The sequence below is a fragment of the Callithrix jacchus genome, chromosome 2 (genome assembly GCF_049354715.1).
Source record: "Callithrix jacchus isolate 240 chromosome 2, calJac240_pri, whole genome shotgun sequence".
NCBI lineage: Eukaryota > Metazoa > Chordata > Mammalia > Primates > Cebidae > Callithrix > Callithrix jacchus.
Window position 1 is genome coordinate 43943296 of NC_133503.1, and position 27860 is coordinate 43971155.

At 36.7% G+C, this 27860-nt stretch overlaps 1 protein-coding gene across 1 annotated transcript in view; it reads right to left on the bottom strand.

The window, feature by feature from the left end:
- The window catches only part of PRELID2 (PRELI domain containing 2), a 442316-nt gene that overhangs the window by 33912 nt on the left and 380544 nt on the right, over positions 1 to 27860 (bottom strand). Inside the window, exon 8 of the transcript XR_008478683.2 lies at positions 9103 to 9241. The gene's annotated coding sequence lies outside the window, so the exon portion shown is untranslated. The remainder of the gene's footprint in view (positions 1 to 9102; positions 9242 to 27860) is intronic.

Genomic DNA, 27860 nt, shown 5'->3' on the forward strand with positions numbered 1-27860 from the left:
GATTTAAAATATCTTCATTCTGAAATGTACAATGAAACAAAAAGAAAAGGCACAATCATGTCCCCAAAATGTCTCAACTATAGATTCTTACTTTTTCTTTAGTATTTATAATTTTCTAAATAGAATTCATAGAAAATATTTGAAGAATTACAATTTAACATTTTTAAAGAGCTGTTAGCTTGGCAACATAAAAATGACCAAGAGTCATCACAATTCACGTCATTAACTAGTGAAACTGCTACAAACCAACTGCAATTGTCTATTACTTTTCATGCCACCTGCCATATGTCTCAGGTTGGGCCAATGATTTCAATAGAGTTCTTCATACACTGACTAATCACACTGCCACCATGCACACCATCTTATTACAGCATATTTTTTTCAGTTGCTATAGTAGTAAGACACAGGACATATATTTTCAGTGGGTAGATTCCAAAATAAATTATCTTCTACTCTATTAGCATATAAGCCCATGATACAAATAACTCATTTGGGTTGAAACACATACTTATCAATTTCCATACTTGGCTTCACTTGCTGACTTTCTTTTCCTAGCATACTCTACTCTGGCCCTAGATCCAACTTTACAACAGCAAATACTAGAGTTTCATTCAATTTCAAGTGAATTAGTAATTAATGTTGCTACAGCAGTACTCTTTGGGAATGTGTGATAACTATCTGTAATTGTCAGCTCTAACATGAAATATGAAGGTCCAAACAGATTGACCTAAAGAAATTTTATATAAATTCTATAAAAGACTTTTTGCTGAAAAAATATTAATTCTCTATATCAAGACTTGCTTGCTGTATTCTGGACATCATTTATTCATTCACTTCACAAATACTTGGGACATCTACCCTGTGCTATACCTCTTTAATCTTCACAAAAAATATAAGGTAGGCATTAAGTCATTTTACAGATAAGAAAACTAAGGTCACAGGAATTTAAATAAATTTCACTTGGTCACATAGATACTAGAAGTATAACAAGGATTTAATTCATATCCTGAGTCCAAAGTCCATGCTTTCGATTGTGCTATACTGCCTCCTAAGACCACACTGTTGGCAGCTCCATGATAAGTTTTAGCGATAACAATAGTATGTGTTTACTTAAATAAACTTTTTCAGAGATATTTTATATACAACTAGAAATTTATTCTTCTTAGTGGCAGGATGATCTAACTTTAATAAATAAGTAGCCCTTAAAATGGAAAACAGAATGGATTTAGTTATTTTCACTTTAATAGGAGTGACTTCTCAGATTCTTTTGTGAGAGCAATTGATAATGGATGGAGATAATGAGAGCTTCGTGTGTCTAAATACAAGAGAGCAAGTAGTACAAATCAGAGCACAAGAAAAGAATTGCTGGACAGGATGAAAAAGCAATCATCCTATCTTTAATCTGGCCTCAGGTTTCCCCTTTATTTTATCCCATTTTTAGCTAAGAGATTAGATATATAGATAATAAGAAGCAATATGTGTGTTTGGAACTGATTGGTTCAAATCTTTATTGCTTGTTGACTGTATATCCTTACACAAGATATTTAACTTCTAATCTTTAGTTTTCTCATCTGTTTAAGGAAAATGGTAATACCTATCCCATTGGATGGTCTTGGAGATTTAATTAGAGTTTATGCTTAATTATTGTTATTCTATAAAAGGCCTTCAATAAATGACAAGTCATTAACAGATGGAGAAATATAGATAACATAAGTATCAGGTGGATTCAAAACAGGTCAAAAGAATGCATGCAAATAATACTAAAATTTAATTCTGATGAAATATTCATGTATTCTCCCACATTTTTAACTCCCTTATAGTTAGATTGGGGACATATGACTAGATCCAACCAGTGAACAATGAGCAGAAATACATGGACTATGTATGCAGCATGAGTGAAAAATAAACTTTGGTATGGAAAGTCACTGAGATTTGGGAGGTTCATTTGTTACTGCAGCAAAACCTAGTCTAACCTGACTAACACATTATGAATTATTGCCATTCTGGAATGTGTGCTTCAGGGATCTACCCACAGCCAGGCCCAATGTACCATTATTATCAATGATTGGATGATCATTGCAGCTGATAGTAGGTTTTTCTTATTCATTTTATTAAACACTGCCAACTGATGTATCGATTTGGCAATTGGTTGGCATTTTGTTTGAGGTAATTAAAGCCTCTCTATGAATCAGCATGTGTATTAGAAGACGTTCAGAAGGTATGGTTTCCTATCTGATATACAACATCCATGGCTTTAATATTCTTAATATTTGACATAGGCCATTGGGGGGCAATGGGTACCTGATTTTGCTTTCTTTGGACCACAGAGCCTAAAGTAAAGCCCCTCAAAAATGTAAAATTCTTCCCATAGTAACCCTCTTGTAATGTATGTTGTCCTGTTTATCATAATGGGTTAGGATTGGGGAAGGTATTGTAATAATAGTATATATAAATATATCTCTGTATGTGCTTCTCAGAATTAATGTACCCACCTGGTCCCCCATAGTACTTTTCGTGGCTTTCTAGAATCCTGGTCTCGTCTACCTTACATTGAAATTAATAGTTTAGTTTTCCACCTTCTAATATTAGATGGCAAGCAGGATATACATCTGACGTCACCAGAGAAGCTGCTTAAGCCACAGATGCTCAGGCCCCACCCATCAGAGATTCTGGTTTAATTAGTCCAGACTGGAGACAAATTTTTATGTGTGTGCTCATTAGTGAGTAATCAGTCAGTATATCTGAAAGTCAATTATGATATAAATAAGATATTGAAATCAAATGAGTAAGAGTTGAGAACCAGGCAATAAATTCCATTGTGTGATATTATCCTTATAAACCCAGTCCTTATAAACCCAGATCTGTCTCTCTAGTCAGAAGTATGCTGAAGATGAGCAGCAGGAAGATACAGTGACTGAAAACATGAACTCAAGAGTTAAGCAGCCTGGGTTCAAACTTCAACTCTACACTTAACTACTGATGCAACCCCGGGGCAAGCTACTGAACTTCTCTGCATCTCCATTTCTTGGTGACTACCTCATAGACTTGTTGGAAGAACTCTATGAGTTAATGATAGATCTAAAGTGCATAGAACAGTACCAAACAGTGAGTGGAGTGCAGTGCTAGTTAATATAATAGTAAATATTGTCTGAAAAAAGTTTTGTTAGTGGCTGAATTTAATTTTAGCCTTCAAAAGCTCCACAGGTGATTCTAACATAAAACTAGATCCCAGAGCCAGAGATGGAGGCAAACCCAGGCAGCCTTGAAGGTTTCAAACTTTTCCTTTTTCAAAGGAAGACAGATTCCCCTCCAGCATTATAAAAGCATTTATAAATAAGATTTCTGACAATCTGACCATCATGAATTCAGCTTTAGTGCCATCTATAATTATCCTTTGGAAATTTGCCCTGAGTTGAGACGTGTCAGAATGTGTGTGAGCATATTCTGCCTCAGAGGTTTTTCTTTCTGCTGCTGTTCCAATAAGTTAGTCATTAAAGGCATGAGGGAAAAAAAAAAAGTCCTTGGAAGCTGAACAGTTTAACAGTTGGCAATGATTAATAAAATGAATGAGAAAAACAGATAAGTAACATCTAAAAAGCACTCTCTATAGGAAATTCACTTTACTATAGAAACCAAAAGTATGAATACAAATATAAGCATACCAATTTGGCAAGATTAATATCTTACAATAAATGATAATAATTAATACCTTTTTTATTATGATTAATAAAAGGTTTTGAAAAATAGGTGGCTTTGTGACACAATTTAAATAAACAATTATGCATTTAGTTTACTACTTGGAAATAATGACCAAACTAACATGAATTTAAATCACATTCTGGTAATTAGAGTCAAATTACAATATATATTACATGATATATAATGTATATTTTATATTTGTATCTATTTACCTACCTATCATATACCTATCTATAACTATGTAAAATGCACAGACAGTATTCCCACTAAGAGGACTGTAAATTTCAATTTCATTTTCATATTGGCTGGTGATTAAACCACTGTGTAGAAAAATCTATGAACACATTGTCCCTTGGCAAGCTGGGACAAACATTTTGGTAACAAACAGATGCAGGGCTTTTTCCAGGAAATGACAGTTTTCTGGCTAAGCAGGTCACTAAAATAATGATGTCCAACACTTGTTTCAGGATAGATATGTAAAATTGCCCACTCAGGACTCACTCCCATTTAGCAAGCCACACTCAACCTCGAGCAAGAATTTATGCCTCTACCATTACAACCTCACTTCTACCACCCACCCTGAATTCACTTATCTATAAATATAAAAAATTAATCTAGTACTAAATCTAAAGAAATATATGTTCCCAGCACTAGATCAACACTCTCAATAGTCTCAACCTCCCAGGATCATTAGTAAATCTGAAAGGTCTCCAACGACCCTTTGATGATCTTATAATGCCCACCAGCATCCCCAAGGAGTATCTTCCCAGAAGTTTGTAAAACCCAAGAAGACCCTTTTCACATTAAAACATATTTCACAGTCCTCCTCATTCAATCTACTACCCCAGTGGTTATCACTGACAATCCATAACTTATAATAATCTGGAGAATCACTGTTACAACCAAAAGTATTTGTCCTGAGGAACAGAACACAGCACAAGCCCACCAGCACTGGAAGCCTCCACCTGCATCATGGAATTCCCAGTGCTTTGGCACCTTATATACCACACAGAATTTTCTGGGCTTTTCACAAATCCAATCATAAAATGACAACACCGAAGGATTTCACAGTGGCTCTCCAGGCAATAGGGATATGGCAAACTATTCCAAGTCTACATATATGCTAATCCTAAAAAAAAAAGAAAAAAAAAAGGAGAGGATTCTAGACCTAAATTATATTTCATAATATTTTAAAAATAAAATGTAGGCCCATTTTACATTAGCTAATATATATTTAGCACCTACCATGCATCAAGGACCCTGCAAAGTACTTTACATACATTTTCTCATTTAGTCCTCAAGAAGGAAACAGAGAAGTTACCCTGCCTGTAGATCTGTCTGATGACAAAACCCTATTTCTTAAGGGAACTTCCTAGCTATTCACAGCCATCATTGTAAGCATCTCATCCTGAGCTATTTCTATTCTCAATCATTCTACCTTTTTAGATTTTTTTTCATGGCTTACAGATAGCATCAAGCAAGCAGTCATATTTCAACTGTCATGCCATATATACTTTTTTTTTATTTTGAAGTAGTTGCAGGCTTCTAAATCTTGGGACAGTTTTACCTACAGATGTGTATGTCCACCTTCTTTTAGAAAAGTAAAATGTGGCAGCAATTGTCTGGGACTAAGTAGCAGCCTCTCTCTTCAAAAGAAAAATGAGCTCTCAAGTTCACCATTAATATTATCTGCTTTGCCCCTGAGGCTTTTGTGTTTTAGGTGCCCCAATTCAACATAACAGTTTCTTCTCTGAAAATACTGTCTAGGTATAGTCAACTAATCTCCACGATCTACTAACCAGTATATCATAATTGTGTATACTAATAGTAAATCCTGAGCCATGTTGCAGGTGCCATAATTTGAGGCGTGTAAAAAGAAAAAAACAGACAGGTTCTTTACCTAAGGGTAAAATGAGTGTTTCCACCATCAGATCTTCTTATTGAGGCATAAGGAGTAGTTTCACAAAGGAGTAGTCTTAGGAATAATATCACTTTGTATGAAAGAATAATGTAACTGTTCCCTTTCTCAGAGTTCAGAAGCCTTTTAAAGTTAACAGATGTGATGATCCAGATGGAGACTTCCATTAAGCCTGATGACTCTATCCACACAATCTATTCCAAAGCCCAAAGGCAGTGACACTGAACTGAGAGATGGAAGCAATGACCAGCCGTAACATTACTTGTGATGGGTAGGAATCTTGATAGTTAACTTCATCTGACAAGTAGTCAATTTCTTGAGATTCAGTGTTGTGTTTTCTTCTTTAGGGACTGCAACCTCTGGCTCGATCAAAAAAGCTAATTACTGATAAACTCTGTTATAGGGAATTAGAACTGACAGCTTAATTCTGTTCTCAGTTCTGACAACTTTGGTATTGAGAAATTTCATAATGTCCCATCAGTAAATCTGCAAGCACATCAACTGAGGTGTCCCAGATAATTACCCCTAAGTATTTCACATGTAGGAATCTATCCTACAGATACATTCACATATATACTATGTCATTTATTGTGGAATTATTTGTGAATGAAATTAATGGAAACCTGCTAAATGTCTATTAATCACCCAAAGGGGAAAAGTTAAGTAAATTACAACACATCTTTTCTTTTCTTTTTTTTTTTTTTTTTTTTTTTTGAGACAGAGTTTCGCTATTGTTACCCAGGCTGGAGTGCAATGGCACCATCTGGGCTCACTGCAACCTCCGCCTCCTGGGTTCAGGCAATTCTCCTGCCTCGGCCTCCTGAGTAGCTGGGATTACAGGCGCGCGCCATCATGCCCAGCTAATTTTTTGTATTTTGAGTAGAGACGGGGTTTCACCATGTTGACCAGGATGGTCTCGATCTCTTGACCTCGTGATCCACCCTCCTCGGCCTCCCAAAGTACAACACATCTTTTCTATTACTAAATATAAATTACATGAAGGGTGGGACATTTGCCTGTTTGCTTGATGATCCCCAGACATTGGCTGACTTTTCCTATAGAGGGCCAGGTAGTAAATATTTTAGGATCTCTGTTTTAACTACTCGACTCTCCTTCTGTAGCAGAAAAGAAGCCATAGACAATCCATAAACAAGAGAGCATGGCTGTGGTCCAATAAGGCTTTTTCTATAAAAACATGTGACAGGCCAGCTTTGACTCAGGGCTGTAGTTTGTCAAACTTATGCTAACAGGAATCATAAAATGTCTACATTGCACCCATCTACAAAATCTTCATATGTATCTACTAAGTAATGATAGCTAACATTTACTGAATGCTTACTCTGTAACCTGCTAAGACTGTCAGACACTAGAGTAATTTTTATAACAAAATGATGATGAGATGGGTTATTATTATTTTTGTTTTCCAAATGAGGAAATGAGTTGTAAAGAGTTACATAACTGCCCTTGCTTATGCAGCTGGGAAGTGATAGAGCAGGGATACATCACCTCACTAAATCTACAGCACACCTATGATAAGCTGGGTCATGTGAAGATACAGCCCTAAATCACTTAGCATGATACAAATGGCAGTCAAATTATGAATAATGCTCTTGCTTCATAGAGAGGGAGACAGAAATACAAATGGAATTGCAAGATCTGCACAAGTAGGTTTTGAGTGACTAATAGACCCCCTCCTCTTGATCCTGCTGCATTTCATTACCACGTCTTGCAATGAAGTCACTGCCACCGTCAAGTCAAAACAGCAGCTTGGAAAATTGTTTCTTTAGGGCATGTCTTTGTCTTCATTTAAAAGGCCTCGAATCCTCACACCTTCTGTGGCTGCTTGAGTGTCACCCTCACCTAATCCTAACCCTGGAGGTAAATTTATAGTTCTTCTAGGGACACAATGAAAATTACATCGTAGGGAGCAGTGATCATTAATCTGTTAATTAAGGCTGCCAGCTCAGACTTACATGTCTTAGTAATAAATGGTTAAAACACCTTAGAATTAACTGCTTAACAAAGTTGAGTTTGATAAGAAGCCAAATTGACAGGCTCCTCCCCCAATATCCAGGCTAATTTTTCACCAGCTATATTGAGGAAGCTATAAAAATCTCTCTCAAAGATAACTGCCCATTAGCTGTACATTCAGAACAACTTCAGAGAGCTCCTTACTGCTGCACTGCTATTTTCTTACAAACCTCCCACTCACAGTAAACCAGAACTGACTGCAACTTTTGGAAATTAGCTGGCAGTCAAAACCAGATATTTTTTATACCAAAAGGCAAATACACTGAGAAGTTCTCAGAAAAGCAATCAAGAGAATTTGAAAATCAACTCCTTTGGCATACTTCCCTGACTCCTTGTGGATTCTAGGCACATAAAATACTCAGTTGTCATAACTATTATTCTAATATAATTTTTTAATAATGATAATAAGGGTGCCATATTTCCTCAATTCTAAAATGCACATTTTTTTACATTCTATTTCTCATGTTTCACATTTCTCAAACCAGTATGCTTCTTGCCTATTGGTGTGTATATTGAATATGATGCAACTGCTGCTTCCTTCCCTAAAAAACTTAGTGATGCATATTAAATTGGTGGCATCTTGAAGTCAAGGAAATGTGATAAAAACACATATGTAATAAAATTCTGTGATTGCAATCAACATAATCCAACTCTGGGTATCTGAAGAGAGAGATCATTGGGAGAATGAATTCCCTTAGAATTGCACAGCTGGAGGACCCAGCTCCACGATGGAACAAAAAGAAGGTAAAGGTCTGCTTCCCAGTCTCATGGAGGAGCTGCTGTGGAATCAAAGGATCAATTCATTTCAGTCATCTTTGCTTAGTCTTTCTTTATTATTCTGCATAGAATTCAGTTCCAAAAGAAAGAGCCCGTCTGACTGGCTTAGATCCAGTGTCTGTCCTGTGACTATGCTCTCAGAGGATTGAGGAGGGCTCTGGAGGGAGAAGCTTGCAATGACCCCCAGAATATTTTTGACGACTGTAGTAAAAAGACAGAAAAACCCTGATTCATTGCCCCTCCAAGATCACACATAATGGAAAATAACGAATTTTTCAAAAGAAAATTATGGTATGATTAAGAAAGAAGAGGATATGCTGGATAGCTAGAACTTGTCCACACACAACTTGAATGCTGAGACCACTTTCTTACCACCTGCACTCTCTGGTTAGATGCGCTCCACAGCCCTATAGGACAAGAATGATAAGCACTATTATCTTCGTTTTTTCACAAGAGGAAAAACAAGCCCAGATAAGCTAAGTGACCTAGTTTATCCATTGGTATGTGACAGAGCAGAACCGAAACCCCCGGCCTTCTAACTCACAGTTTATACCATTACTTTAAAGATAAATACAGGGGGATAAAGCTTTTTATTGTACTCCTGAGGCCTTGGAGGAAAATAATCTTTATCCAAATTATATCAGCCTAAGGAATAGCCCCCAGCCCTTTGTGCCTACCTTGAGATGACAGCAGAAAATTGTCTGGGAGGCAGAAACAAGTTCCATTGGCTATGTGATCTTCAGCAGAAAATGTAACTCCTCTAGACTCAGTTTCCTCAGTGGTGAAATGGTACGGAACACTTTCCTTGTCTTCCTGCTAGATTTTACAAAGGAGACACAATATAAGAATACAGGTATAAAACCCTCAAAAACACTCAAGGCTCTTTAGTTACAAGCCTGAATCATCATTCTCTGGTCTGATAAGTACAGAGTAACAATTACGTGAGTCACAACTTAGATTTTCATTAAACTATTATTTTATGGAACACAGTTTCTTTGGAATCTGACCAAACATTTTTTAAGGAACCTAGGATAACACATATGAACTAATTTACACAAAAAGAAACATTTTCATTCACAGCAACCAACTACCTGTGCTAAATTGTGAAATTCAAATTTCTCTTACTGTGTGTGCCTTCAGTACACTAAAATATACCATGAGTATTACATGGACTTGGTACTTATGGGAGGTCAAGAATTTAAGGAAATTGATTTTGGGTGAATAATGTTTCCATCTTTTTCAAAGAACATTTTGCAACAACTTAACACATTATGAAACATGGGTTTTGGATGCAGGCCAGATGCTAACACAGGCCCTTGATGACTGTTTGATGTTAAGCAAATCGCACACATTTTCTGGTCTTTGTTTCCCCATTTATATGCTGGGAATTAAAATGCATATTTTACAATCTTATTACAAGGCTTAGAGATAAAACATATAAAATATATAACATTAGTAAACACACAGGATTCCAAAACATTAGTTGTCATCATCATCCTCTTATTATATGGATGATGTCATTACTTCTCACAATATTAAGAGATACTTACTGTTTTCACAGACATGTATAGTGAATCTTAGGGAATTTAAATCACTCATTAAGGTTAGAGCAACACTCTCAACACAAATTATGCTATTATTATTACTGTTACTGTTGCATTTTATTATCTTTATTATATGTCTTCAAAAACAGTGCAGAGTAAAATTTGAAGGGCACATGATACAACAGCCATCTCTATGAATGGCCTTCAATGCCATGGGAAAGGGACAGAATCTTAAGAGGAACTAATTCTGAATTTAGGTCAACATCTTCCAAGCCATGTGGCCTTAAGTCTTCAGATGAGCCTTAATTTTGTTATCTGTAAAATAAGTTTAATAACAATCACCCCTTGTGATGGCTTCAAAGAGTGAATATAAAAATATATATATAACAACAGTTTACATAGTGTAAAATATTCTATGAGCATGTTTATGTTAATTTTGTTGATGCTATTGTAACTACCAGGAGCTAAGTTACAGTTAAGTCTATGGAAGCTGCCTTAGTTTTTAATAGATGCAAGAATAGTGAGGAAAAGTGTTTTTGGCTCCACTAAACGAAAAACCAGTATCAACTTCAACACAATGTTGACAGCAAAGAAAAGTACTCAATGCAAAGTGTTATGCCCACATGGGCAGGATGTGATTCCAGTACCTATGAGATTACTAATAAGTGACAACAATAAACTGCTTAATAAATCTATCTCCCAAGATCAGAGGATCCGAAGGAACAAGTAGAAGGTAGATGTGATCAGTCTTGTATTATTTTATTAAAACATTCCTTACATTCAGCTCCTTACAGTGCTCTCATGGCCTCAACATTACCACCAATTCTCTCTTGCCATAATTATTTTATAAAACTAGAAAAGACAGAGAGAACTCTCCTAAGCACTAATCCCTGAACTGCAACTTTATTTTCAATGGAAATCTTACTACATAGAAATCTAGATATTAAGGGAGATTTATCAGGCCTTGGTTAGCCATGATGGCAGTCATTTGGCAGCCCTGCAAGTCATCGAAGAGTTCTGTGTTAGCGCTCACACCTTCAGAACCTATGCTGTGGAATGGCAGGCAATTACTCACACCTGTTCTGCCTGGTCCAATTATCCTCCAAAGCAGTCCTGATCATAACTGCTACATTGGCTGACAGAACACAACAAATGGGTTCAAGTCACAGCCGGCCCCTCACGACAGATTTCCTGATCCTATAGTTGTTTGGGGGGTCAGTGTGAATGTTTACACTTCTTTCCAATGACATAGTTGGGATGTGCATGCTACGGATTGTAGTAGTACTTTAGTAAAAAGTATAATCATCTTCTACTATTTGGCAGGATCCTTGGCAAAAAGATCGTCTAGTGATGATAATGAGTAGATTAACTTATCTATTCCTCATGGAGTACACTGGACTGAGATGGGCAGGACTATAGTGTATAAAATGAGATATTACCATGCATATTAAATGAACTATCTACTAAGCTAATAGGTCTGTTATTTGTGGAAACTAAAGTTCTTCTGAAAATTATGAAAGACTGTTCTCTGGGTTTCTCCTCATATGACTAGACACATAGATGAGTGGAGTCACCAGAAGATAAGATATATGAGGGTGGGGTTATGTGCATGTTATTCCACCCCAAACTCTTAGTACAATGGCTGGCATATAGCACGCACTTTACAAACACTTGTTGAATGAATGAATGAATAAAGTTAGCTAACCAAAATCAGAGGTCAGCATTCGAGTGATCTAACATTTCTTGAAATAGAAACTCTTCCCAGTTGCTTTATTCAGTTTTCATATTTTATTCAAGTATAAACTATATGGGAATGTTACCAGGGCCCAGAAAGTATTGTGGGCATTTATAAACTTCAGTTTATAAAACGGAAGAAAGAAGTATCCTAAACATCTACTGTGATCTGACCTTCTGTTTTGGGCCCCTCTCCAAATCTCAATTTCAGGTGGCTATTTTTATTTTGCAAGATCTCATTCTCATGCCCACTTCATTCATTACTAAGTGAATGCATTGTACCAACCATTTTTCCAAGGCAATACAAAATTTAAAATAAACTCCCAACACAGTCTCATGTAAAAAAGGAAACTGACAAAGATGTTTTAAGAGTTTGTATAAAATATATAAGAACAGAGCTTAGGAACAAGATCTCTTGCTTGTTTGAAAAAAATAATATTAGCCCAGCTTTTCCAGCTTCAGTTAATATTGGTATGCTAATCCCTCATTCAGGACAGTTCACATGCTATAATTAAATTTAATAAATAGTCACTATGATCTATAGTATTTGCCTGTGACTAATAAAATTCTGTTCATACATTAATAGGTGAATAATATTTAGAAAATATTTTTCTATGTGAAATGTTTATAATCATTAAAAATAATTATTTGTTGTCAGGTGGACTAAAGTAGATAAATAATATTTAAATGCTAATGATCTAAGTCTCAAAGCCAATCCATGTCTTCACTATATCCTGCAATGCTTATGAATTATTTTCCTAAGCAACAAAGTAATTCTAAAACTTAACTGTGCATATGATTCTCTAAAGCGTCTGGGTAAAATATAAATTAAGGACTCTACCAAAAAGACTCCAATTTAGTTTCTCCAAACAAAAGATGGCCAGGAATTTTCATTTCAAATAATCATCCCAACTGATTCTGATGCACTGAGTTAAGGTCTAGATGTGGATTTATTTTTGAACTGCCCATTTATTCTAGTCACAATTTTGGGAGACAATCAATTCTAAAGTGCTCCAAAATTATAGTTAGAAAATTATGCAGAAAATTAATATGTGACATATATAAAGTAGAAGAAGATAAATTTGAAACAATTAATTGTTCCTGACTGGGTGCAGTGGGTCACGCCTGTAATCCCAGAAATTTGGGTGACCCAGGCAGGTGGATCACCTGAGTTCAGGAGTTCAAGACCAGCCTAGACAACAGGGTGAAACTCCATCTCTACTAAACATACAAAAATTAGCCAGGCATGGTGTTGTGTGCCTGTAATTCCAGCTACTCAGGAGGCTGGGGCAGGAGAATCACTTGAACCCAGGAGGTGGAGATTGCAGTGAGCCAAGATTGCACCACTACACTCCAGCCTGGGCAACATTAGCAAAACAACAACAAAAAAAAACTCCATCTCAAGAAAAAAAAAATTCTCAAAAAGCATGAAACTTACAATTAAAAAACAAAAAAGAATGACACCTTTCACACACAAAGATCTTGCTTCTATTTTATTTGTAAATTCCTCTTTTTATGCGGTGTTGGGCAGTAGCATTCTGTCCCCAAAAGATCATAGAGGAATGAGAAAAACAATAAGGTAAATTATTTGCACATTATAACACATAAAGCAGAACACAGTGCCTGACAAATAGTATACTTGTAACAAATGTTCAATAAAAGGAGCAAATACTTTAATTAGTTAATAATAGAAGCTCATAGAAAGAAATATATTTTTGGACATTAGAATTTTCTATTTAATGATGTTTTCCTATAAGTTTGGAGCCCATTCTATAAAACTGTTTCAGTTGACAATAGTGCTATTGAAGATTTATCCTGTAATCTTTTCACGGCAAGTGGTAGAAACTCAAGCTCAAACAGGCTTTATCAAAATAAGAGAGAGAGAGGATATGGAGATTTGTAAAACTGGAAAGACCAAGAGTGGATCTTTGGACTTCAAGCACAGCTGGATCCAGGTGCACAAAAGACTTTTTCTCAAAGCTTTGGTTTGTCCATCTCACTGTTCCACACTTCTCTGTGCTCATTCTCAAGCAAGCTCTCTCCTCAGAGAGACAAGGTGGCTGCTGTCCACTCCAGTCCACATCTATCCTATCCTACCAATCATTTTACCAATAGAAAGAATGGAATATACTTATATCCCAATAGCTAAAGAAAAATTCCCCAAATGAGCTCTGGTTGGCCCTGATTAATATGACTTATGCAACAGGCCCATCAGTGAACCAATCACTATGGCCAAGAATGCATGCCTAGGCCTAAGACACACCTATCCCTGGACTTGGAGCATGGCTAACCACACCTGAACAACACTGACTTAAAATGCAGGAATGAATCACAGTTCCCAAAGAAAACTGAGAGTGCTATTCCCAGAAGGTAAAATCTGCTATATAAAAGTCTACTATAAATACTGTCAAATGGAAGCCCTACCAAATGAACCAAGAGAAATTAGCTTTAAATAAAATTTTATGTGAGAGCAAGTGTATGCATTGTGGCATTCCTAGGTCATTGGCATGTATAAATACCATTTTAGTCAGAAGAAAAAAAAAGAATAAGAAGGAGAAGGAAAAAAAGATAGAGAATGAGAAGAAGAGGAAGAGGAATAGAAGGGAAAGAAGGAAGTGGGAGGAAAGAAATATCCCAAACTCACTGTTCTCACCTTAACATCTTAATTTTGAGCTAGCAGTTCACTGAATTTTAGGGCTAGAAGAACCTTAAAGACTACCTTGTCTAATTAACTGGGTTATGAATAAATACATTTCAAAATTTGTTTCCTTTCTACTTGTCCATTACCATCTCCCATCACTCAAGCCTAGATTGTCTCCCACCACCACCCTATATTGTACAGTGCAGTAGCCATGTGGCTTTGGGCACTTGGATGTCACTAGTTCAAACTGAGTTGTGCTCACATGAAAAACACACAGAATTGCAAAGCTTAGTATGAAAAAAATAATATAGTCAGGGTGCGGTGGCTCATGCCTGTAATCCCAGTGCTTTGGGAGTCCAAAGTGGGCAGATCACGGGGTTAGGAATTCAAGACCAGCCTAGCCAACATGGTGAAACCCTGTCTCTACTAAAAATACAAAAAGTTAGCTAGGCATGGCAGTGCCCACCTGTAATCCCAGCTACTGGGGGATTCTTCTGAGGCATGAGACTTGCTTGAATCCAGGAGGCAGATGCTGCAGTGAGCTGAGATTACACCACTACACTCCAGCCTGGGCAACAAGACTCTGTTTCAAAACAAAAAAGAAAAAAGAAAAAAAGAAAAATAAAGTGTACCCTTAATATTTTATACTAATTACACATTAAAACAATGGATTCTGGGATATTTGGGGCTGAATCAAATATATTATTGAAATTAATTTTATCTTCTTTTTTAATGTGACTGCTATAAAGTTTAAAATTACAAATGCCATGTTTACTTGTATGACACACATCTGTAGCTCATGTTAGGTTTTATTCAACAGATGTTTTACCCACAGTCTTTCGGTGGCTGGAACATGTGTAGCTGTGGGACCAGCCCAAACTGGACCTACTCTGTTGATAATAAAATGTTAGGTTACCTTTTAGCTATAACACAGCCAAAAACCGCAAGTTGTGTAGCCTGGGCATGCGCAATAGAAAAAACTTGGACCTCTAACGATAGCTAGAACTGACAATTCTTCCCCTCTGCCCTGAGAACCAAGAGGACTGGGACATGACCAGAACCTGAACATCAAAACTCTTTAAGAAGTGACTCCATTGGCCAGGAAGATCCAAAGCTAAAATCTGCCTCAACAAACTTTCCTGTAAATACTCAAATCTGAAGCCCTCCAATCAGACCCTGCCAAGCCAACATTCCTAAATCCTTTCCCTTGCTCTCTGATCCCTTAACTTGCCCTAGACCCCAAATCAGAGAGCAGATTTGGGCCTGCTCCTGACTCTTTGCTGAAAGAAAGCTTTCTTTTCTCAAAAGCTGACGCCATAGTCACTGGCTTCTGCGTGCATCAGGCAGTGAACTCATTTGCTCGACAACACATGCCACACTCTTTTTAATTTTCTAGCCATTGCACATGTTGTTTCCATGACCTGGAACACTCCTACCTCCTGTTCATCCTGTGGGGCCCAGCATAAATCACTCTATCAGGAAGACAGTCCCTGAACTTATGGTCCCTGTGTATGTGTTCTCACAGCTTCCTGTCGTCACATTCCCCACACTGTGTTATTACCATTCACTTAATGTCTGCCTTAAGTCCCCTGAGTTCAGGCACAGTGTTTTCTTGTTCATCACTGTTTCCTGAGCACTGTGCCTGGTGCATAGTAAATGCTCAGTAAATATTTGTTGGATAAATGTGGAATAATTGTGGTTAAGTTACTCTGTTATAGTTCCCCAGAAACTCGGGTCTTTTGTCTCCCAGAAACAGAAATTTTGTCCTGTCTTCAAATTTCTGGTTTCCAATTTTCTGGAACTTATGACCCTTTTCTTAGCTCCTACATGGCAAGAATGGTTCATTGTAATTTTCTTTCCCTTAGATGACAAAATAGGGAGGCAAGAGGATATCTGAAAACTCCACAGGAGCATGTTTCATAGCTAATGGATATCTACAATCAAAGGGCTTGTGATTTAAGTATCAAGATAAACAACTATCACAACATCTAAAACACACGCTATATTTGCTTTCCAGCTTTTTGACTATAAAATCAATGGACTGTTAATGACTCAAACATTAGCTTGCTCACTAGGAATTCCAGAACTTCTGTTTCTGAGGCATAAATTTCTAAGTTGCTCAATTTACCCAGTTTGTCAGAGCAATTTCCATTAGTAAATATGAATATTTAATGAAAATGAAAACTGTCATAAGCCACTTCTCTGAAGCATCTAATGACTTACTGGAAGAAATAAAAAAAAATAGTGAATTATGTCATATAGCAATCATCTGCAGATGTCTTTGATTATTGTCCCTTGCTTTGTTTTAGAGTGGGTTTTTGTTGTAATATATTTATTGGGTTGTGGGTTTTGCTTCTTTATTGGATAACAAAGGAATATCAATGATATACAGGGTGTTTCCTAGATATTAACCACGTGCAAAAATTTTATTAAGTTTTCTCAAAACCTCCATTGTGCTATTTGTCTGCCAGTCTCCACTGTAAATAAAATAATTAGATAACTGTATGTAAGTGTAAAATTCTATTTAAATTACATTTACCCTACATTTTGTGGCTTGAAAAATACCTTCACAAATTTTATTTCATTGATCTTCAGTGGAGGATACCATTATTCCCAGTTTACAGATGAATAAAAAGAACTGTTTGACCAAGTGCCAGAAACAAGACTCCACCTTAGACTTTGTTAAGTGATTTTTCCTCTACTTGAAGCCTCCCTGAGATCTGCTATGCTTAAAAAAAAGAAAAGAAAATTTGCTTTCATAAAATTTCTGATTTCAACTAGATTTTATTATTTGCCTCTTTCTAGTTGAACTCAGAGCACTTGGCATATAGTAAGTATTTATTAAATGTCAACTATATTATTCCTTCTTTCAAAGCGAAGTTGCCGAATAGAAATGAAAATGTTTTAAAGGTTAAGTTCTATTTCACTGAGATTCCATTGTATGCTAATTGCTCTCCTTCTAAGGGATGTAACTAGACCTCTTACTCCATGACTCTAAGTTTATCTAGTAAGCCTCTATGATTCTTTGGTCATGTAAGACAGGCAGCAAATTTTTTGAGTGGGACCAACAGCAGTTTTCATATAATTAGCATAAAACAAAAGCCCTACTTTTCACACTAGAGCTTCTATAACGGTACCAATTAGTATGAACTCTTTCTGGGCCAATGGGAATGTAAGGTAAATTTTTGCTCATTGACTTCAAATAAGGCTGAATTACCTTTGGTTTATTTGGTTTGTTTTCAGTACCTCCTTTTCTATCTTTCTCTTTTTTTGTTTTTTAATTTTAATTCTTAACACCTCTTCTCCCACAAAAGAGTGCTTAAAACCTACTTTCATCCTCTTAGAATCTCCGTGACCCCAATTGTCCTCAAAATTGAACATAGAGACCCTAAAACAAATATTTTCAATCTATATAAAAGGTCTTCAATTTTTTTTCATTTTGCCTGAAAAAATTATTTGATCTTGTCCATGTAAATAAAATGTATTCTAGTAATGGTACTCTAGAGAACTGGATCTTTTGGTCCAAGTTAGCTGTCCATCAACCTGGTCAGTCCGCTTTGACCAAAAAGGAACAAATTTCTCTAGGTGATAAGATAGCAAGGACATCATAGGCAGAAAGGAAGTACAAATGGAATTAAGTGGCTTATGTTTGGTTCTGGAATCCTCTCATTCCAACAAACGTCAGATGCCTTATATATACAAAATACAGTCTAGGAAAGGTTTAGCTATTCTAAATTGCAAAGCAGTGTATTTCAGAAATTAAATTCTGTATTGGTTAGTTTGTAATAGCTAGTAAAAACTAACTGCAGTTAATGAGTTCACTACAATTAGTATTAGTTAGACTAAATTACAACTAAACTGTATTACTTAGTTATTGACATAACAAACTCCAACACTTCATTGGCTATTCACAATAAAACTTAATTTCTGGCTCACTAAAATCCAAAATCAAAATTCTAGTTCTGCAGGGATTTCTCTTCCACATGGAGATTTGGGGACCTGGACTCCTTTCATTCTTTGGCCCTGTCATCTTTATCACATAACTTCCGAGCTTCAGGTAGCTGTTGTGCTGTGTGCTTCAAGCCGCGGAAGGGGGAAGAACATGTAAGATCCCACACAGAAGGATTTTATGAGCCGGTAGGGAAGCACTTCATAGTAATCTGTTCACCGTTTAGAATCTTATCACATAGTCACACCTAACAGCAAGAGAGAATGGAAAATGTCTGCTCATGTGTTCGGAAAGAACAAAAACAAAACAGACTAGAAGGCTGTGCTCCAAGCTTTAAAGTTAAACTGTAGCTTGAATCCTGGCTTCATGATCTTCATTTGTAAGATAAAGATTGTAACATCTCCATATAGTTGGTTGTGAGGATACATGATATAATAACAAACTTCCAACATTTATAGTTATTTGTAAGTACCAGGTAACAATCCAGCTTTTTCCACATTATCTCACATGGCAGCAGTCCCCAACCTTTTAGGCACCATGGACTGGTTTTGTGGATGACAATTTTTCCATGAACTGGGTTGTTGGGAAGGGGATGGTCTTGGTATGGTTCAACTGCATTGCATTTGTTGTGCAGTTTATTTCTAATTATGATTAATTATATTATGAAATAATTATACAACTTACCATAATGTAGAATCAGTAGGATCCCAGAGCTTGTTTTCCTGCACTAGATGGTCCCATTTGGGGGTAATGGGAGACAGTGGCAGAGCATCAGGCATTAGATTCTCATAAGGTGCATCTAACCTAGATCTCACAGGCACAGTTCACAATAGTGTTTGTGCTTTTATGAGAATCTAATGTGCTGCTGATCTGACAGGAGGTGGAGCTCAGGCAGTAACACATGCGATAGGGAGCAGCTGTAAATACCGATGAAGTTTTTTATGCTCACCTGCCATTCACCTCCTGCTGTGTGGCCTGGGGGTTGAGGACACTTGTCATACAGTTTTCACAATTCACCTATAAAATGAGGACTATTACTATCATCTCTATTTAATAGACTGAATTTGTAGTAGATGAAATCCAAAAATTGTTGTCCCCTTGTTTTCACACCCTGTACAATATGACTTTGCAGCAATGCCCATCCAAATGTGGAGTCTGTTTCCCAGCTCATGAATCTGGGCTGGCCCTGGGACTTGCTCAAGCAATAGAATTAGACAAAAGTGACACTATGCCAATTCTGAGCCTAGAATACAAACAGCATGTTTCCACTGGCTGTGTTGCATCCCCACAACCACCATGTATAGAAGTCCACGCTTGCTACACAGAGGGTGAGGCCATTTGAGACTGCACCATTGACCTGGCTGACTCATCAGCCCATCACAGACATACCAGCCACCAACAGTGAGACCAGCCTAGCCTAGACCAGACCAGAAGAGCCATCCAGTCAACTCACAGACTCATGAGCCTAATAAATTCTGGCTTTATCTGCTTTTGGTTTGGTTTGCTATACAGCATTATTTGTGGTAATAACTGAGGCACAAGCTCCAAGAGGTTGTATTACCAACTTAAGACCACATATCTAACAAGAGCTAGGAATGAAATCATAGTCTATGGAGTTGAAAACCTATGTCTTTACCTATCACCATATGCTAAGATAATTGTCTTAAATTGGCCTAAGTGCTCAACATATAAAAGCCATTAATACTCTTTTCTATTATTAAACCCTATAATACAGGGCAAGTGAGTGTTTGCCTTGTCTGTGTCAGTTGCTCACAACTGTTTCTCCATAATGAGCCCTGTACCTGACACGTAATAAGTCTTCAGTAAAGATTTATTGAATAAATTACTGAAGGTTGGCTACTCAGATAAATCAGCAATGAAGCCTGCCCTTGAAGAGCTGAGAGTCTAAAAGAGGAAATCAAATGCAGACATAAATAATGGTAATTTAACATGGGAAGGTTAAGAGCCACAGGCAAGGAATCAGTAGAGCATTCTCAGAATTCAGAGGCAGGGGAAATTACTACAAGGGAGGCAATAAAATATTTCACTGAAGTGTTGATGTTTAATTTTATCCTCAGCACCTGGACTTTGAACATATGGAGACTATGAGGATGGGGCATTCCAGGCACACACACCGTGAGCAAACCATGGAGTAAGAAACAATGCTATGAGCACAAGGAACCAATGACTTCCACTGGGTGAGAAAAGTCAACATAGCCTATTACATGAGTCAAAGACTTCGTGTAAGCAGATCCTCCTACTCTGACTCACAGACTCTGACAACTGGCTGTGTTTTCCTCCCTTAGCTCTTCTATTTCTTACTGGTTCATTGATTCTTTATTCATTGATTCATTTATTCATTCTTTCAACAAATATGATTGTGTCTAAGAACACATCATTTACAAAGATTGGAAGGGAGAAAACATTTCATTGGATCATTTTAAAAGAGTATAAGATCTTAAAAGGCAATGACACTTTAACCTTTCTTCACTTCTAAAAGCGCTTGTCACAGAATGGTACTCAAGTAGAGACTAAACACACAAATACACAAAAATATGAGCTGATTATACATTAACTTAGAAGTTAAGAAAAAACTGGCCCTTTTAGCCAATAAGGAGTTCAATTAATGTTCATTATCCGTTACTTCTATAAGGTTTTATTGTATTTCTCATTAAAGAAACCTAAATATTAATGAGTATCTTTATATTCACTGACTCTGCTGGACATAAAGTTCAGGACTTTGTCTAAGATAGAATTCTTACCCTCAAGAAACAGAGAGCAGCTAGTACCAGGGACTCTTCTAGGCTCTGAGGGTATAAAGGTGAGATAGAGAAATTCCTCATTGTCATAGAGCTTCCAGACCAGAAAGAAAAGTATCTGCAATATAGAAATATCCAAACATACCTATAATAAAAAAATAGCCAATTATAGAAACTTTAGGGTAACTTCAAACAATAAATAGCCAATTATAAAAACTTTAGGGTAACTTCAAACAATCATACATGCTTCAAGATATTAAAACAATAACATAACAGAAAGCTGCAGTTTATCTTTTTAAAATAGAGATTCAAGAAGGAATTCTGGAAGAACTAACATTCACACTGAGAAGAGATTGACAAAATAAGTGTCAGTCACAGGACAATCTTAGGAGAGGGTTCTAGGCAGTGCAAATGGCGATTGCCAAGGACTTAAGTCTGGAATAAACTTGGCTATCACATATGCAGAGCTGACTATTTCAAGTGAGGTAAGTACTTCCAAAGAACCTTCAAGGAGATATTGGCCTACTATCAGTCAGTGATTCCAGCTCAAAGCTAGCCATAGAACTTGATATATATAATCTCACCTAGAGTGCTTTCAGAATGAGCATGTGTATGTAGAGGCTGTTTGCTGCTCTGTTAATGACAAGTTACTCTTGGCTGTCAACCATGAATTGGAGGCCATCCTTAACTGGCTTGGCTTCCTCTCTCACTATCTGTCATGTTGTCAAGTGCTTGGCACTTCTGTGTGCCTGTGCTAAAATGACAGTGTTAACCACTGCAACCCACCCATTTTTCCATTCCCATAAATGCTTGTCCCTGACCGGAGACTCCTCAGCACTTGAGTCATCAGGTAGTAAGCATCGTTTTATCCATAAAGTACATGCTCATTCTTCTGCCAAATTAAGCTGTTTATGGTTATGACCCAGGGAAGTAATTTGTTGATCAAAACAAATGAAAAGAACTTCATTTAGGAGATATGTATTAAATCCTACTGAGATCTTAATTGAAACTTTTATGTTACCCATGAAAATTACCTATATAGGTCTATCTATCTTTACCAATAACAAGAACACAGGGATGCATGCTTTCATTGTCAGACACATTTCCAACTTTCATACACACTTCTGTTAACACAGATGTAAAGTTTAAAGTAGAAATAGGAGGACCTATGTTCTTCTGCCAGTTCTCTCATTGTTTTCATCTAGATGTTGGTTTAGGTGCCTATTTAAAGCACTGCACCAAAAATCCAATGACATCACTATAGGGGGATGGCGCCAAGTCAAAAGCCAGATTATAACATCTTCCTGGAGCCCTAAAATTAGATGTTCAATCTGCTCATTTCCATAAATGTCTGTCATTTTTCTTTCACAGCATTTATCACATTTAATTGTTACAGTTTGCATGAGGGTATTTTTTCTATTAGAGTCAGTAAGGGTAAGAATTTTACCTATCTTGTTCATCACATTATCCCCAGTGTCTAGCCAGTGTCTGGCATATTTATATTCATAATTTGTTAATTTAATGAATAAATGAGGCTATTCCTCAGAAACACTTTTTCAATGTAAAACAAAATTCATACAATGAGTCCAGGGCCCTTAAACTCTTTCTGCCAATCACAACTCTGGCCAACACACCCCACAACCTCCATGCAAGAACACCAGCTGCATCTTGGTGCATCTTTCTGTAAGATCGCTCTTGGGGAAAATTCAGTCCAGGCACATGTACAATGTAAGGTGGCACGTGCTGTCAGTACATATTTCACAAAATTAAGAAAATAAATGATTAAAAAGCAAAGAAAATTATATGCATCAATAGAATGCATCTTCTACTACGTTAGTCATAGCAGTAGTTTCTACTAGTTGTGCTCAAGACTAAGTTGTATTCAGGAGATTTATGAAGTATCTATAACTCTGTATAGTGTAAAGGTGGAAACTATCTGATCCCAAGGGCACTACTTATTTTGTAGATGTCATAGATTTCTGCATCCATTAGAACAATTTTAAAACAGATGTGAGTAGAATCTTTGTCCAATGAAATCAGCATAGAATGTCAATTTTCCAGTAGACAGAAGTAAATAACTTGAGGAAGGGTTAGCTGGAGGGGTTCCTACTAGGACAGCTGATCTCAGATGATGAGTTGGAGGGGGTCACGTCTATGCTTCTGGGTAGTGCATCTTCTACGTCCCTTTCATAACAGGAAACTCCTTTTGTCCTTCCAGCTTTGAAAGTTTTTCATTCCATCTCTCTCTCTCTTTCCTATTCTTTAGAGATGGAGGAAGGAAGGGTATCAGGCTTAGTATGATAATAAAAATAGGATTTCAAACATTTTTTTCTTTATCTTTTTTTTCCAATAGCAGACATAAAGATCAGGAAATAGAATTGGGAGAGAACAAATATACCTTTCCATCCTTTCTGTTTTGATTTGGAGAGGTGATGCTGGGAAGACTGGAAAATTGAAGTTGCTAGTGACTATTTCTCCACCATATGTAGAAGATCTGTCTGCAGTAGGAAGGAATTAAGATTATCAGACACAAGCAAAGGGAGAGCCTGATGGAAAGAGAGATTGACCTGGCAGTGTTGACTCTAAGCCTCAGGTCTCCAAGGCCCATGTTCCTGCAGCAACTTTGTGGAATTCCAAGGCCACTCCCATGTTTTTGTCACTGGCATACACTAGTCAATTTACCTTTTTTATTTAGTTCAGTTAGAGTTGGGTTTCTGTCACTTATAAACACAAAAACTCCTGATTAATTAAATAATCATAACAACTTTCTATTATGAGGATTAAGATAGAAAAAAGAAAGCTTTTGGATATATACCCAGTAATGGGATTGCTGGGTCAAATGGAATTTCTATTTATAGGTTCTTGAGGAATCGCCACACTGTCTTCCACAATGGTTGAACTAATTTACACTCCCACCAACAGTGTAAAAGTGTTTCCTTTTCTCCACATCCTCTCCAGCATCTGTTGTCTCCAGATTTTTTAATGATCGCCATTCTAACTAGCGTGAGGTGGTATCTCAATGTAGGTTTGATTTGCATTTCTCTAATGACCGGTGATGATGAGCATTTTTTCATATGTTTTTTGGCCTCATATATGTCTTCTTTTGTAAAGTGTCAGTTCACATCCATTGCCCACTTTTGAATGGGCTTGTTTATTTTTTTTCTTGTAAATCTGTTTAAGTTCTTTGTAGATTCTGGATATCAGCCCTTTGTCAGATGGGTAGATTGCAAAAATTTTTTCCCATTCTGTTGGTTTCCGATTCACTCAAATGACTGCTTCTTTTGCTGTGCAGAAGCTGTAGAGTTTGATTAGGTCCCATTTGTCTATTTTGGCTTTTGTTGCCAATGCTTTTGGTGTTTTGGTCATGAAGTCTCTGCCTATGCCTATGTCCTGAATGGTTTTTCCTAGATTTTCTTCTAGGGTTTTTATGGTGTTAGGTCGTATGTTTAAGTCTTTAATCCATCTGGAGTTAATTTTAGTGTAAGGTGTCAAGAAGGGGTTCAGTTTCTGCTTTCTGCACATGGCTAGCCAGTTTTCCCAACACCATTTATTAATCAGGGAATTCTTTCCCCATTGCTTCTTTTTGTCAGGTTTGTCAAAGATCAGATGGTTGTAGATGTGTGGCATTGCCTCCAAGGCTTCTGTTCTGTTCCGTTGGTCTATATGTCTGTTTTAGTACCAGTACCATGCTGTTTTGATTACTGTAGCCTTGTAGTGTAGTTGGAAGTATCCAAAGGATTATAAATCATTCTACAATAAGGACACATGCACACGAATGTTCATTGTAGCACTGTTTACAATAGCAAAGACTTGGAACCAACCCAAATGCCCATCAATGATAGATTAGACAGGGAAAATGTGGTACATATACACCATGAAATACTATGCAGCCATCAAAAACGATGAGTTCATGTCCTTTGTAGGGACACGGATGAACCAGGTAACCATTATTCTTAGAAAACTGACACAAGAACAGAAAATCAAATACCACATGTTCTCACTCATAGGTGGGTGTTGAACAATGAGAACACATGGACACAGGGAGGGGAGCATCACACACTGGGGTCTGTTGGGGGAAATAGGGGAGGGGCAGTGGCGGGTGGGGAGTTGGGGAGAGATAGCATGGGGAGAAATGCCAGATATATGTGATGGGGAGGAAGGCAGCAAATCACACTGCCATGTGTGTACCTATGCAACAATCTTGCATGTTCTTCACATGTACCCCAAAACCTAAAATGCAATTAAAAAAAAAACAGAAAAAAGAAAGCTACAATTATTCATAAAAATAAAATAAAAACAAGACCCTAATCCAAGAAACTCATAATTTGTCCATTATCTGGCATTCAGTATAAGTCATATATTTATGCACATTGTGTAATCTGCTTGGTGGGTTTAGCACAAGTCACAGCACATAGTAAACACTGAATAAATAGTAGGTAATAATAGTTTTTAAGCCTCTATACAATCAAGTTCATGGCTTCTTATTACTTAGTAGTTTTTTATTCACACATTCGTGACATTTGGTATAAAGGACATTTTTTGTTGTTTTTATTTTGGGAAGTTAGGAAACCTGTTTGTTTTCAGAATTTTTTAGGCTGTGAGTATCCATTTACCATTTCTAATGAGAGTCTTAATTTCCTTTTGCTAACAACACTGTTAAAAGAGAGAGCGTGTGACCCAAGGGAGACTAGTTTGACATGCATTCATACCAGGAATTTGGATCTCAAAAATAAAGAGGAAAAGAGAGTTCAAAAAAGATGGATCCCAGCAATTCAGCGGCAGTGCCCTATCTATGAGTGATGGTGTCGTTCTCCCAGACTATCCTGGTTTCTTCCCATTCCCAAGCCTGGCACACCAGCTGTCCATTGAATATGTACACCATGGATATTCTTTCAATAAATTCCTTTTAGCTTTGATTAGCCAGAGTCAGTTTATCTTAATTTCAATTAAAGGATTCCACCTGATAAACAAAGCATCATCATTAGCTATTTGATTCAGCTTTTAATAACAAATAACTTCAGTGTTTCCAATTAGCTTCCAACAACAGCAAACTTTATCCATTTTGGCAATAGTAATAGCAATGCTGTTAATATTTAAAAAGTTGTATTTGTGTGTTTTACATACATGATCTTATGTAAGATTCCTGACAACTTAAACAATTGGGTACTAAGTTTTTCTCCATTATACAGATGAAGGAACTGAGCCTGTCTGAATTCAAGGAAGTTTCCAAGAGCCACAGTCAGTACCTGGTAGAAGCGAAATTATCACCTTATATCCAGCATTCTATCCCTGTAACAACAAAGCCCTTTCTCTTGGATCCGAGAGCCACCCATTATTGCCTACTCAGCTTACAAGCAAGCAAGGATCACATATAAAATCACCTGTACCCTCAGTGTTGGTTTGCAGTGATTATTTCTCATAATTACTGGGTTACCAGACAACAAGCTGTAAGATGAATAGCACATTGGGAAGATAAAATGATTGGAGAGAGAATTAATTGATCTGTTTTATCTTCAGAATTATGCCTCAGACTTTGCTCTCTGTCATTAGCTTTCTTTCAGTAATGAAATATATATATTCATTTTTTCCAAAAAACCTTAATAGATTATATTTCCACTAAAAAATTATCCATTATTTCAATGGCATCAAAACTTGCTATATAAAGAACAATTTTGCATAAATTTGATGTGAATTCTTATATTGAAACATTACTTTGAATTTTTGCAGATGATACAGCTATGCTATCTTACACCAATTTCTTCATCAGTATTTCTTAAAAGATGTAGCTTAAAATAAAATCAACTGAGCTATCATTATATCTCCATATAGAAGATATAGAAATTTTGTATAATTTGATTGATACATCAGCTTGTTAGTATTCATTTAAGAGCTCTTTTACCTGGATCTTATTTCCTTCTTTGTGCTCTTATCTAGACTTTTAAAAATTTTCCTTTAGTACTCTTGCATTTTAAGTCCCAGAACTCAAATCTATTTAAAAATGCTGGGCCAGGCGCAGTGGCTCATGCCTATAATCCCAGCACTTGGGAGGCCAAGGCGGGTGGATCACGAGGTCAAGAGATTGAGACTATCCAGGCCAACATGGTAAAACCTCGTCTTTAGTAAAAATACAAAAATTACCTGGGTATGGTGGCACATGCCTGTAGTCTCAGCTACTCAGGAGGCTGAGGCAGGAGAATTGCTTGAACCTGGGAGGTGGAGGTTGCAGTGAGCTGAGGTTGCACCACTGCACTCCAGCCTGGCACCTGGAGACCCAGCGAGACTCTGTCTCAAAAAAAAAAAAAATGCTTTGTCCACACTTTCTCTTGTACCTGAAACTAAATAAAACACACGAACACACCTGTACACACATATATTCCCCTGTCTAAAACTTCATCCACTTATTTTAGAATTCATATTATGGATGTATTGATCACTTCTTTTCAAGATCTCTTGAAACCAATAAATGCTGTAGAAGAAACTATTGAGGAAAAGAGCACAAAAGAAAAAGAAGAAAAGAACCACTTACTTGGGATATGTAGTAATAGTAATCAGTTAAGTATGAATCATATCCATTCTAAGGCAGGTGAAAAAATGCATGTAAATGCTAAATGAAAACATAAACAGTAATTTAAGCAAATGTATAGATGAAAATATCAGGCAATTACAAAAAAATACAAATTTAAGTTTCCAATTCTCATCTCTTATTTTCTTTTACCTATACAGCGTTTAAAAGTAACTAAATCTAAAGGAAATAAAACAGGCGAAATTACTTTAAATTTTGAAAATTCAGTTTCTCTTGAAAACAGAA